Source organism: Melospiza georgiana, chromosome 4, assembly GCF_028018845.1.
Source record: "Melospiza georgiana isolate bMelGeo1 chromosome 4, bMelGeo1.pri, whole genome shotgun sequence".
In the NCBI taxonomy this organism is placed as follows: Eukaryota; Metazoa; Chordata; class Aves; order Passeriformes; family Passerellidae; genus Melospiza; species Melospiza georgiana.
In genome coordinates, this window is record NC_080433.1 from 48,763,529 (window position 1) to 48,776,605 (window position 13,077).

The following is a 13,077-nucleotide window of genomic DNA, read 5'->3' on the forward strand; positions in this document are numbered from 1 at the left end:
GGAGAATGCCCTGTCTCTCAAACAAGGTTTTAGTATTATAAATGTTCCTAGAAAACTATTAGGTTAACAGTTAGGAACAGTCAAAACCCCACTTGTATATTAGAGGTGATTAGAAAGGAACATAGCAAAGCACTTATGCCACTGTGTAAACTGATGGTTAGCTCTTATCTGAAATACTGTGTTGCATTCTCTTTCTTCCATTTCAGAATGGGTGGTACCAATGGAAAAGTTATACAGGTAGACCACAAGAGTGATGAAAGTATGAAATATATTCTGTACAAGGAATGCCCAAACTGCCATTTCCTATGCCAAATAGGAAAAGAACTATTGAGAGGGGTGAGATACTACAAAATCTCTGAAGTCATGACTAGCATTGAAGAAACAGTCCTTTGGTGTCTGTTTAGTACAAAAATGAAAGGTACTGAAAGAAACTGAGTGGTAGTTGCCTCAATATAAAAGAGAGTTCTTGGTCTGGTTCTTCCCACATAGACAGATGGCAGACACATGGCCATCTTAGAACTTTGGGGAGTTCAAATCACAACAGAACAAAACTCCCAGAAGAATCCATGATGGTCATTAAACACAGTCATCCCCTCTGGGTCAGTAAAATCCTTATTCTTCAAACTGTTGGAGGGATATTTGTAAAGTACAATGATCAACGCTTTTCTCTTTGGGTGTTGAAAACTGCCGGTGATAAGGTAGGGATTCAGATCCCTTGTTCTGACCAATAGGGCCATCCTGATAAAAGTTTTTTGAAAATGTGGGCTTGTGAAAGGAGGACTGAGAGGACCTGGTCCATCAGGGTTTAGGATAAGCCACCAAAATGAAAACTGGCCTCCTGACTTGGACAAATGGCTTCCTTGAGGAATCACCAGAAGTCCTTTGAACATCCAGTGTAGGAAAGATTAATTTGGAATGAAAATGGCAAGACAGATCCCATTTTTCTGTACAATAATTATATATTAAAAAATGAAAGTAAAATAAAGCAAGCTGCCACAAAATATCTCCTTTAACTGGACTCCTCATTCTCTTTATGAGAGTATACAAAAGAAATTAAAAGGACTCTGGTAAGGCAGCAAAATAGAAGCATCTGCTTCATAAGTGCTTGTGCAAAGGACAAAGTGTTTTATGATTACTAGGCCATTCATCATTACAAGTGATGTGAGAAGGGCTCAGAGCATACATAAGAATGTTCCCTCCTATGCTGCACAGTACAGCAGCTGCACACACTCCCCAGATGAGCTTGCAGTAAGGAAATAACAATGTTGTGTTGTCTTTATAGTTCTTAATAACTGGGACTTTTGCAGTCAATGAAAGCAACTGGGACAAAAATTACTAAAACAAATGGGCAGACCAAAGCGGAAGGATAAGCTCTTTTAGTCTATTTTCATAATATACCTTGTAATCTGTATAAGTGGATACATGGATCTCACTTACTGTTGATCTGCATGAACTCCTGTTGCGCTTTCACACAGGAGAGTGGAAGTGGTACGTGTGCAACTTGACATGACATGTGAACCTACTACTTCTCAATGAACTGCATGTGTTAGTACTTACACAAATTAATTAGAAGTCTTTAGGCAGAAAGAGATCTGGAGATATCTGATCCAATGCAACTGGTCAGGGAGGGTCACCTAGAGCAAGTTGCCAGAGGCTGTGTCCAGTCACAGATTGAACATCTTCAAGGATGGCAACTCCACAACCTCGTTGAGTAACCTGTTTGATCACTCTTACAGTAAAAAGTGTTTTCTTTTATTCAGAACATATACAGATTGCAGATCCTGGTGTCATGTCACGGGTTACTCTGTGTTTTGTGTGTGTTTTGCTGCAGTGCCTCTGTTTTGTATCCAGTTGCATAGATGTTTCAAATATAAACACCTATGACTGAGCTATATTTAGCTTTGGCATGTGTTCTCCTGTTGTAAGTCATCAGGTAACTGTTCCCCTAGCAGATAGGACAGGGAACAGATAGTAGGAGAAAAGACTCTGAGGTTTTGTGCACAGGAGGTAACTTACCACCTCATTTACAAACTTCTCTTCCATCATTCATTTGCCTGGAGATTGGTGGGTGTGTGTACGTGTGTATACATATATGTATGTATGTATGTATGTATGTATGTATGTATGTGTGTGTGTGTGTATATATATATATATGTATGTATGTATGTAATGTATGTATAATGTATGTATATATGATCCCAATTCCACGTTTCTTTCCCCCCTTAGAGTTTCAAGTTAGTAAATCATGCTTAGTTTTTGTTTCCCTCCCTTTTGAAAATAATGTACAGAGAAGTGATGGCTGTGTCAGAACTGAGTAGTGATAAAAGTGCTTATCCTGCTTGCTTGGTTTTCTGTGTTGGCTAGAGAAATTCAGCTGTGGTGTGCTCATTTTGTTTCTGACACTGCCAGCTCAGTGCAGGCAGGTAGCCTGGGGACTCCATTCCTTTGACAAGCCAGGTCAAATTCAAGCAGGAAGTAAGGTAATAATTATTTCTTCAAATGACTAGGTCTCATAATTTTCTTAGCCAACCTTCTGAACTCCCACATCAGCACCATTGGTCTTGGAACAATGACACACTTTTTTCTTGAGTCATTCTATACTGGAAAATTTAGAGCATTTAGCTATATTTTCTTTTACACACCAAAATGATCCTTCATGCCAGAAGTGTGGTATAAAATTTACCAATTGTGTCATTGTTCAAAGACCAATCTGTGCCGAGAGTGTTGAGAATATGGATTAACCTTTGATTTGAAGGTCATGTGGAAGCACAGTGGACTTAGTGTCTCACATATTTCTCAAAAGCTGCAAGCACCCTGTTCTCAAATATTCTGATGCAAATATGAAAATGAATTGCAGTCTCCTGCAGGGTTTGAAAGGGTAGTGCAGGTTCCAGGAAGGGTATGAGAGCTTTTTGCTTGTTTGGGGTGTCACAAAATGGAAAGGGTGCATCAAAGAGGTTTCCTACATAAGTAAAAGAGAACTAGATATACCTCAAGGCAGCAGTATAGCACTTGTGGTATATCTAGTTCTCTACAGGGTATTCTACTTTATCTTTTGACATCTGGAGAAGCAAGCAGAACCATCAGGTCTGACAGGCACCAAGGCTGAACACTGTGTGAACTGAATATTTTAACAGAGTCGTGGAAGAATGAGGACAGGAACGGTCCATCATTTCCAAAGTTTCTTTTAAACCTTGTGAAATTTAATTCACTCATCTCTGATCACAAACTTTAGAGCAGGATGCCCCCCAAAGCAGCTGAGGAGGTGTGCAAGGGGGAAGGGGAGAGCACAGTCCTGCTCACTGGATTAGGCTGATTCTGGAGCTACAGGTGATGTACTCAGAATGTGAAGCCCTAATTTCACCAAAGGAAGCAAGCATGAGAGGCATCAGGAAGAGCCAAACCCACAGCTTCACCCAAATCAGCTGAAAAGAAGACTTGCATGCCAGTCCTGATGGCAAATGGGAAACCTTTGCTGCATTCTGGGCTGGACAGAGACAGAACCCCAGGTCACAAATAGCAGTGCCATTGCATCCAGGTCCCAAGTACTTCTGCAAGACAATTCAGGAACATCTGAAAGAATGTGTTATTGCTCCTTTTACATTGTCCCTCCACCCCATGGAAGGACAGTTTCTTGGATGGTGGATGCTGTCGGGGGAGAGGGATCACCCAGCTTTTCCCCCTCAGCACAATGCAATCTTTCTGCCTTTGGATGGACTGTTGGCTGAAAGTTTCCATCTCCAGGTGCACAGGAGCCCTGATGTTTTGTGAGGTGCTGTTTACTGAGACCTCCAGTAAATTCTCTGCATTTTGTGATTTAAGCATGTTCCATACCTAAGATTTGAAGGCGGGAAATGTCTTCTGGCAATGGTGCTAATCACAACTTAAGCCCCATTTTCCTCTGGGACAAGCACGAGGGCCAGACCTCATGCATTCTATCTCCCAATATGTTAGTGTTTCTGTTTATCATTTGTTTCTTGGATCCCAGCTAAGAGCATAGGGAAATCTTTTATACTGCCTGAGGGGAGAAGAGGGAAATGGGTGATTTAATCAGGAGCTGTAGGCTAAGGAATGACAAGGAGGAAGACAATGTTTTCAGTATGTATTGTGTAGCATGAAACTGAAGGTTACTTCATTTCTGGTGGTGGAGGAGAAGTGAAGACTGTTTCAGTGGAAGAAAATGTAATCATTTGCATGCAAAGCTATCTGCACTTGTGTGAAATTCTCTTCAGTAACAAACCATTATGTGTTTGGTATTATGAATACAAAATTTGAATTAAAATCTCCTAAGTCATAACTGTTAATAGTCTAGAATAGTGCAGGAACTCCAGGTGCATTTCCAGCTCCAGGAACCTGTATTGGAGATCCTCATGCAGAACTGGAAGATGACCAGGAATACAGGTAGGGGAATTAAAATATTAGTTAGTGCTTGTCTGCAAAGTTATTTGGATAATGGATGGTTCTGCCTTTCATTACTGTGGCAGTTATCAACCCTTACAACACAGCATTTAGATGTCAGTGAATCTGTTGGAATTGATGGAAAGCAGAAACCTGTGTAAGAATTTAGGACATGGCAAGCATTGGCTTTGCTATATTTATTGATGCAGAAAGAGGTTTCTAGAAACAAAAAACATATTTCATCTTAGTTCTTCTCTACCTAAAGTACTGGCAAATACTTTATTCCACAGTACAGGAGGATAAAATTAACTTTAATTTAAATATCACTGGCTTGAAGTATTTCAGTTTATTTTAATGCTGAGAGGCTATCATAATCCTACTTAGAAAGCAAGGGAAGAACATGAGATGTTGTGTTGGAATAAATATCTTCCCTCTCATCTGGCAGAGTTCCTCCCTGTGAGCTGAGTCCTGCACATATTTCCATGATCAATGTGTCAAGCAGAAGAGAAGAGAAAGTGAGTGTGTGTTGAAAGCTCGTGGACTTGACCTTCACCTGTTGTTCACAAAGTATTCTTCCTTTCCCTTCTACCTGCATTTTCATAGGATCTGAAAGGGTGTTCTCAAGTAAAGCAATGCTTTCCACTGCCACTGCTGCTGTAGTACCCCACTGCATGTACACACACTGCTGTCACTTTCTCTCCAAGCTCTATCAATGATACCAATGAGTCACAGAGCAGAGCTCACAGTCACTAAGATGTTTTACGCCCTTTGCAACTTCTAAAGGGACAAGGGTGATGATAAATTCAAGGTAACACTTTTTCATAGGTGATGCATAAGTCAGCTAGAGCCAGCAGAATGAATGTGGAGCCCATATACAGGAGATCAATGCAGGGGACTACAGAGAGGAGATCAAACCAGCCAGGTGATGGAGTAGAGGTTAATTCTGTCCCAGAAAAACTCAGTTGCCTGCAAGAGGACCAGGTCTATAACCATATTAGTAACCAGAGGGAGCCTTACAGTGATTTCTGACCATATGGCCAAAATACAAGCTTAATCTGTGTCTGTACACTGAAAATTGCTGCCTGCAAACTGAGGTCGCTGCATCCAAATTATGTGTCTACTTGAAGCGACCCTGGCAAGAGTCCTAAACACTTCTTAGCCCAGGCCACTCACACATTGAAATTGATCCTGCATCCTTCAAGGTCTCAGTGGAATTGAGTTTTGGGCAGCTGGACACAGACACTGGGATGCAGACATGTCGTGGTTGCTGCTAATGCCGTAACAATCTGTGGAAGCACCTCGTAGCAGGAGCATCATTAATGCCTTCCAGGGCCTGTGCACCTACTCTGACCTCGCTTTCCCTCATCCTCTCAGCAACAGACACCATCAAGTAGTACACGAAGCCATCTGTTGCCATCACAGCCCTAGCAAACACTACAACAGAAGCCACAACAGCCTTATGCCTTACCCTAAGAAGAGTCAGGAAACAGATCTATTTTCTCTCCCTTTGTTTTCTCTCCCTGTGTTCCTGACACCTGTAACCTCAACCCCTTCTTACATTGCTGTCTCTTACTTCTGCTGTATTTTTGACAAGCATTTTCTTGCTGGCCACGTCCATCCCTCTTTTTCTAATAGATTGTTCACTTTTCAATCCCCACCTGCTTCCAGGAATTTGTCCCCACTACTATTTGCTGTCTTCACACATTTTCTGCAAGTCCTCTCCGAACTGCATAACAAAAGCAAATTCACAAAATATTTCCCTCTGTGCAAGATGAGATTTGCTATTGTCAGCTTGCTGAGTTACTTTGTGCCTAGATGGACCCCAGGATCCTTGGGTTCTGCACTTCTGACACTGCTTCATTGTACCCCTTGATTACTACTGCAGCCTCCTCTGCAGCTTGTCCTGCCTCAAAGGCTCTGCCACAGCAACCAATAACTTTGTGTGGCCTCTGCATAAAAGTTTCAACTTGAATTGTTCAGGGAAACCCACTTCTGAATCTTGTCTTCCCTAGACTATGAACCTGCCACATCATCCAGAGGGTACCACATCTTGCTTCTGGATGATGAATGGCATGTAGACATTCCCTCTCTGGAATGCCAGGGCTTCAGAAGTTCCCCAAAGTCCAGATAAAGCTGGCTCTGACCCTCAGTATCTTTGAAGGATGGCTGGCCCTTAGATTATCACCTGCCTCTACTGGAAAAGTAAGTAACCTCCTGATTTTGGGGTAACCCTGAGCAAAGTGGGGGGTGCCTGATGGATTCAGTCTTGTTGGGAGATCAAGGCATCCATCCGAGTTTGTTCCCTGTGCTCAGTGGGGACAGCATCTTGGAGGCATATCTGGTCATTCTTTGAAATGCTCTTCAGCAGGTGTTAACTCATCTGCTGTATTTACTGTAGGAGACTTCAAAAAGCTGCAGTGCAGCTCCTGCCAGCAGGATCCCTATTACAGGACTCAGGGTATATTTACTGTGATTCCCTTTACTCAATAAATCTCTCTCTTCTGATGTAGTGGCAGGAAATCATTACAAATTAGTTCAGCGGTTAGGCAATAAGGAGAGAAGTTGTTGTGATCCAGGGGAGTTCTTTAAGATAGAAAATAATTCCATTCAGTGAAGTTAGTAGTTCATATTTTAATCTTTTTGCTTGAAAAACACTGTCATGTTCAACATAATATTATGTGTATTAAAATCACTCATCAAAAAAGAAATTTAATTTTCAATTATGTTTTCTCCTGCAAGCAATGGTAAGTTTTTCATAGGAAAATGAAAAGTTTGAGAGGCTTAGATTAAAGGATTTTCCATGAAATCCTGAAAAAACAAGAGTGAATATTTCCTTAATGTACTTTGAACAAATGAAAGCAAATAAGCAAAAACCCAAGACAACCAAACTTTCTGACATAAAACCTTGGTGGTTGCCAGTACCAGAGGCCATACTGGTACGCAAATGTAAAAAGATTTGTAAAAACAACTTATACAAGTCATTAGTAGTGATAACACCCACAAATCTTACCTTTCCTCTGTGTGAATAAAAGCAAGGCAGAGTCCCCAGGCAGTGCAGAGGAGAGGCACTTTATTGCAAAAACCAGGCCTTTTTAAGCAGTTAGCTGGTTATCAGCTACATAGTCTTAAATCATAACAAACATAATTCAACCAAACACCATACACCACCATGTGAACGTGCTATGGTTATATAACTTGTTTTTCTACCTCTAATTCAGTCACTTTCCCGTAGTCCTTTTCTACTTAGCTGAAGTAACAGGACTGAGCCATGGTTTTGCAAGGCCTTCCTTAGGTAAGGTTTTACCTATATGGAATACTCCTCTATCCTTTGATCATTACAGCCAAAACCTCAGGTATTTCTTCGTTATGGCCAACGTTGTCTTAATGCAGTTAGATCTTTCCTCATTTCTTCTATTCTCTTTGCATCTCTCTTTCCTGTTTCTTGTCTCTTCTCCTGTTACCTCTGCATTTCCTCTGCTGCAGCATGGTTTATTCCCTCTCTAAAATGAATTTTAACAGAAACAGCTTGTTATCCCTTAGTGAAAGAGTTATATGCAAGTTTATTGCCCCTTGAAGTCATAAATGGGTTCCAGACTTGAAGTCTTTAAAGAGCAGCTCTTCTCTCAGATCCACTGTTATACACTGTCTCCAGATTTAGTTTATAAAACAAGTCCCATGACTGAATAGGATACATTCTCCTACCTACAAAATCTATGTGGTTTTTATTTTTAAATTAAAAAAAAAAAAGCTAGAATTCTGCAAAATGAACAGTACTAGCAGGACAGATTTCACTTACTTCTATCAGTGACATTTGAGCTAATGTATTAGGCACAAAAATCCAATTGGGACTCTATACTAGTAAATTTGCCTCAGTCTCCAGAATGTTAGCCATGTGTCGTTCTGGCAAATAGTTCACATCTCTAAGAGATTTCATGTCTAAAAAGGTGGTTTTCATCTCTACAGTGCTTCTCAGCTACTGCAGAGTGTTGATTTAGAAAATAAAGAGCATTTATGTAGGGGCTGGGTACCAGAGCTCCTGACTTGGGAAAGCATGTCTGTTCTACAGGAGCATTTATACACCTGCCCCACTGCTGTCTTGTTTCGGTGCACAAATGATAAACAAGAGATAACCATTCAAAACCCTTGGTCTACTCTACATACTCTTCTGCAAAATGCAGGAGGCCTCTTCTATGGCATCTACATACATCTATGCACATACAAGTTTCTCCAGGTATTGGTATAGTGAGGTTTTTTGGGTTTGTTCTTTGTTAAAAACCCAGAAAGACAAGAAATCTATGAAAAAGAAGTAAAGGGAAAATGCTGTATGCATTTCTCTTAATGGTTGTAAACACTTATTAATTTTGTTTGAGGAAATTACTTTCCTTGAGTTGTCATAAAAAACAATTGGCATGATCACAGTATCACAAGGAAATCTGCAATGTTCCTTAGCAGGCATTGGATTAGACAGCACATACATGGGACAGCTCAGTCTGCCCAGCTCTGTATCTTGTGCAGTCACCTGTTATGCCAAGGTTCTTTCTGTATCCATAGACCCCAATGCATTTCGGAGAAAGTTCAATTCACATTCTTGAAAGTGAAACAAAGCCATTAAAACTTTAGCTTGTATTAAATCCCATTCTGTTTCTTCCTATTGCCCTGTATACCTGCTTGTTTCATAGGACTGTGTAATGTGCACAATAGCTCCTTGGCAATTGTCTTATTATTTGGTTCCAGAAAGTCTAAAGAGGTCTCTATAGTCCAACATAATTTTTGTCCCAGTTTGCTCCAACTACAGAAGAAATATCTCATTCTGTAAATAAACTAAATCCTTTCAGAAAAAAAGCTTTTGCTGTTAAGTGAACCTGGTAATGGGAGAGAAAATTTTCCTCTTCATGCAGAGCAATCAGGCAACATTTTTGCATCATGCACTTTAAGATCAAAGTTCTTGCATACTGATGAACTAAAAGCTGTGAACATAAAAGTGCATAATGATGCTGTGGAAGCCTGTATTGCTTAATTAATCTACAAGTCAATACTATATTGGCTCTCTGTCTACAGTACATCTACAGCACCACCATAGAAGCCAAAATTTAAGAAGCCAGTCCTTGCTGCACTTTCTGAATTTATCTAGAGTTCTTCCCCCTGGCTTAAATAGGAACTTTTTTAAGGTTGTCAGGCAGGTAAGGGTGTTTTAATGTAGTGCAGAGTAATTCTATTCAAGCACATGCATCATTGTCATCCAGAGAAGCAAGAAAGAACAGACCAAATCATAATGACCCCTCTGAATACCTGTTCAGGCACATCTGTCAATTTGTTAGTTATAATCAGTATTCTTCAAAGCATCTATGGAACTGTGTGAAGCAGTCCCTCCAAAGGACACATTAAAAAATGTATTCTTCAGCAAAATAATAGTTTCTAAGAATTTCTGCTGAGGCTAGAACATGTCAGTTTTCAAGGCATAAATTTGTTAATGGGCATTGCAACTCATATTTAAATTATCAAGTGACATTTTTACATTCACACTGCAGCTGCTAAAGGGAGCTCTTTAACCTGAAAGCTGTACTGTGTTTTGACAAACTCATCTGTGAAGTTGCAGTCTAAATGATGCCTCTGAGCTGAAAAAATAGTGCCAACTTAGGTGTCTGGCTCATCTTGATGCTCTGTAGTTGTCCTGTCTTCTTTTCCTGCCTTCCTTGTAAAAACCTGCTGAGTAAAGAGGAGAAGTTGTTAGCTCTGTAGACTCTATAATATTTCTTCTCACAATATTTTGGGATTGGAAATCCTCTATTGATCCTTCTTCTAGTGAATGGGCCAGAGAAGACTTCTGTTCCATCTTCTGACTCCTGTTAAAAAGGTATTTTCTAATTCCATAGGTAAGGTACTTTCCAAATTCCATAACTTGTAAATATTTGTAATGCACAGGGTGATAACAAAGTAGCTGAAAGGGAGGCTGTATTAATAGGGGATTACACAAAGTCATGCTCCAGCAGCAGCTGTATCCCCTACAAGGGCTGAAGGCTGAGACTGAAAATGGCAGTTCTTCTCATCTACTGATCTTACTAACTTCAAGGAATTAATAAATAACATTAGTACAAATCAACATTAATATTACCCAGAAATATGTTGAAATATTAATCTACTTTATTTAGTAGAGAGTTTAATTACTTTTCCAGCAGTAGGTGGCAACTGTAGGGATACATTTGTCCCTCCAAAAACCAGACTCAGCCTCCTGGGGAAGATCAGGTCATCTCTTTTTAACTGGATCTCCTCTCATACTGGTGGCGGTGCTGGTGACAGTGACAATGACAGAAGCAGAACAAGCAACATTGCCTTGTTCAAAACAGGGAAAAGCATTTCCTAGAACTCACTTGAGATAATAAGATAATTATGACCCACACTATTGAAGGTGAAAGAATCTAGATGAAATCATGATTCCTACAAGTAGGGGCATAGGTGTTACAAATTGTAAGACTTTCTTGCTATATTGTAGACAGGGTTTCAGAAGGACTGAAATAGTCAGTAGCAGCCAATTTAAACACAAAGTCTGTAATGTTGATGAACTTACTTTCATACAGTGTACCAAATTTATTCAAGGTCTGAGCTACCTAAGAATTTAAGCACAAATGTGACCTTGGATCGCATATTTTACTGCCATTCCTGTGGTTGTAATGTCATTAAATTAATTAGTGCCATTTTAGAAGGCTTATTATGGATGTTGCTGCAGTATTTGTACATGTACTACATCCTTCCTTATATGTGCTCTCCTGGTAATTCCCATGGCTTCCCTAGATGAAATATGCAACACAGGTTTCCATACCAGGTAGAAAAGATTCAAAGAAAACCACAACCAATATGAAATAGTGCCATTTACTTTTCAGTAAATGATACAGGCATTCAGAAAGACCACTGGAAGCAAGCACTAGTGGAAGCCTTCCATAACAATCAGTTCTATGATTATTCTCTTTTAGTTTTGGAGAAATGCAAGGAAAAGCTTTTTCTTCTTTCCTTTTGAAAAGGTTCATATATAAGTGCTCTTAGAAAGTTTCAGAAAAACTCTATGTACTGGATTCCAGCTGTGGAATTATGTTCCAAATTTTATTTACTTCTCTGCTCTGTGATCTGGATCTAACTACTCTGCTGCAATCACCTCTGTTCTTCCCTGTGAAGCTGACAAAAATTAAAATATAAAATCTGTTTTCTGTAGTCCAAAAAAGCCATTTCACATGGTTTATGAATCCTGCTATTGGCAAATCAAGCATAAGCACTGCAATGGCAAAACTTACCCAGAAATCATTAAAAAATGTTTATTCACTAGACATAAAATTGTATACTTTGGCTTACCGCTTGGCTATATCTCATGGAAATGCTTTTCCTCTCGTGTCATGCTAGCCAGTTTGTTAGTACCTCCTATCCCCTAAAATTTATTGCTTTGTTATCCTTCTTTATCTTAGAAGCAAACAAATTTTCCTCTGGTCATAAAAGGAACAAGTAAAATGTCATATGATATAGAGCTGCTAAATATGATGATAAGGGAAGTGCAAAGAGAGTCTGCTTAAAACTGCCAGGTAGAGAACTTGTTTGAAGTGAAAATTATAAACCGTGGTAAAGTACAAAGCAAGAATACCCTAAGGGGCCCTAAAGCTGCAGTAATTATTATCACTATGTTCTCCCTGTCTTAGTACTTGCCACGATACAATTTATGCAACAGCGATGTAAATACCTACAAAAAAGTCAGGCCATGTTTGATCTAGGATTGCTAACTATCAGTCTGTACCCACATGTGTTTAAAAACCAAACAAGCCCCCAATGAAATCAGCAGCCAAGATACTCAGTGCACCATCTAAATATAATTGATTTTTCCTTCTTTTTCTCCTTTCTTCTGTTGGTCTTCTTCAACCCCCAAATCTATCTCATCAGTGTGTGAAACTGAGGTTGAGGTACCAGGGCATATTTTGGCCTTGCCTCAGACACAGAGCTGCTGCTCATCACACTGTTTGGATTCTGCTTTGACACGCTCACATGTTACCCAACAGGCAGCTCCAAAACCAGTCCACCCCCCTGACCTGTGTTTTAGCTTTCTTCTCTCTCCACTGCCAACATCTGATTCTTCTCTGCCTTCCTCAATACCAGTGTTTATTTTGTTTTCTCTCTGGAGACACCTGAACAGTAAGAGCCTGTGCTGTCAGCGCTGTCAGCACTGTCAGCTCGTTGCTGGCTCAGACAGGGACAGCAAACATGAAAAGAGAAGACACACTGCAAATAGGTAGGGAATATGCTCTTTGTTTCTTCTTCATGTTGAACACGCGGCAGGCCACAGCTCAGGTAAAAAACAGTAATATATCTGCAGCCTTCAATGTCCTTGAATTTGCATTCTAATGAAAAAGTGTTTTGGTTAAAATATTTTTAGCCAGTTTTCTTCCAAAGAGGTTTGGGCTTTAAATGGAGAGAACAGTCTCACACAGGACAGTCCTGTAGAGACTGGAAAAGTGAATGTTCATAAGAATCCATAGGATTAGCTGGCACTTGTACCTTCCCCAGTCTGATAAAAATTGAATCCCATTTCTCAGGAATGCAGTGGGAAAATAACGGTGATGAAAGCACCCTGAACTACCAAGCTGGTGAGAATGCAGCTGCCACAATATTTTCAGTACAAATTATTGGAGAGGTGTTTTCTTTACA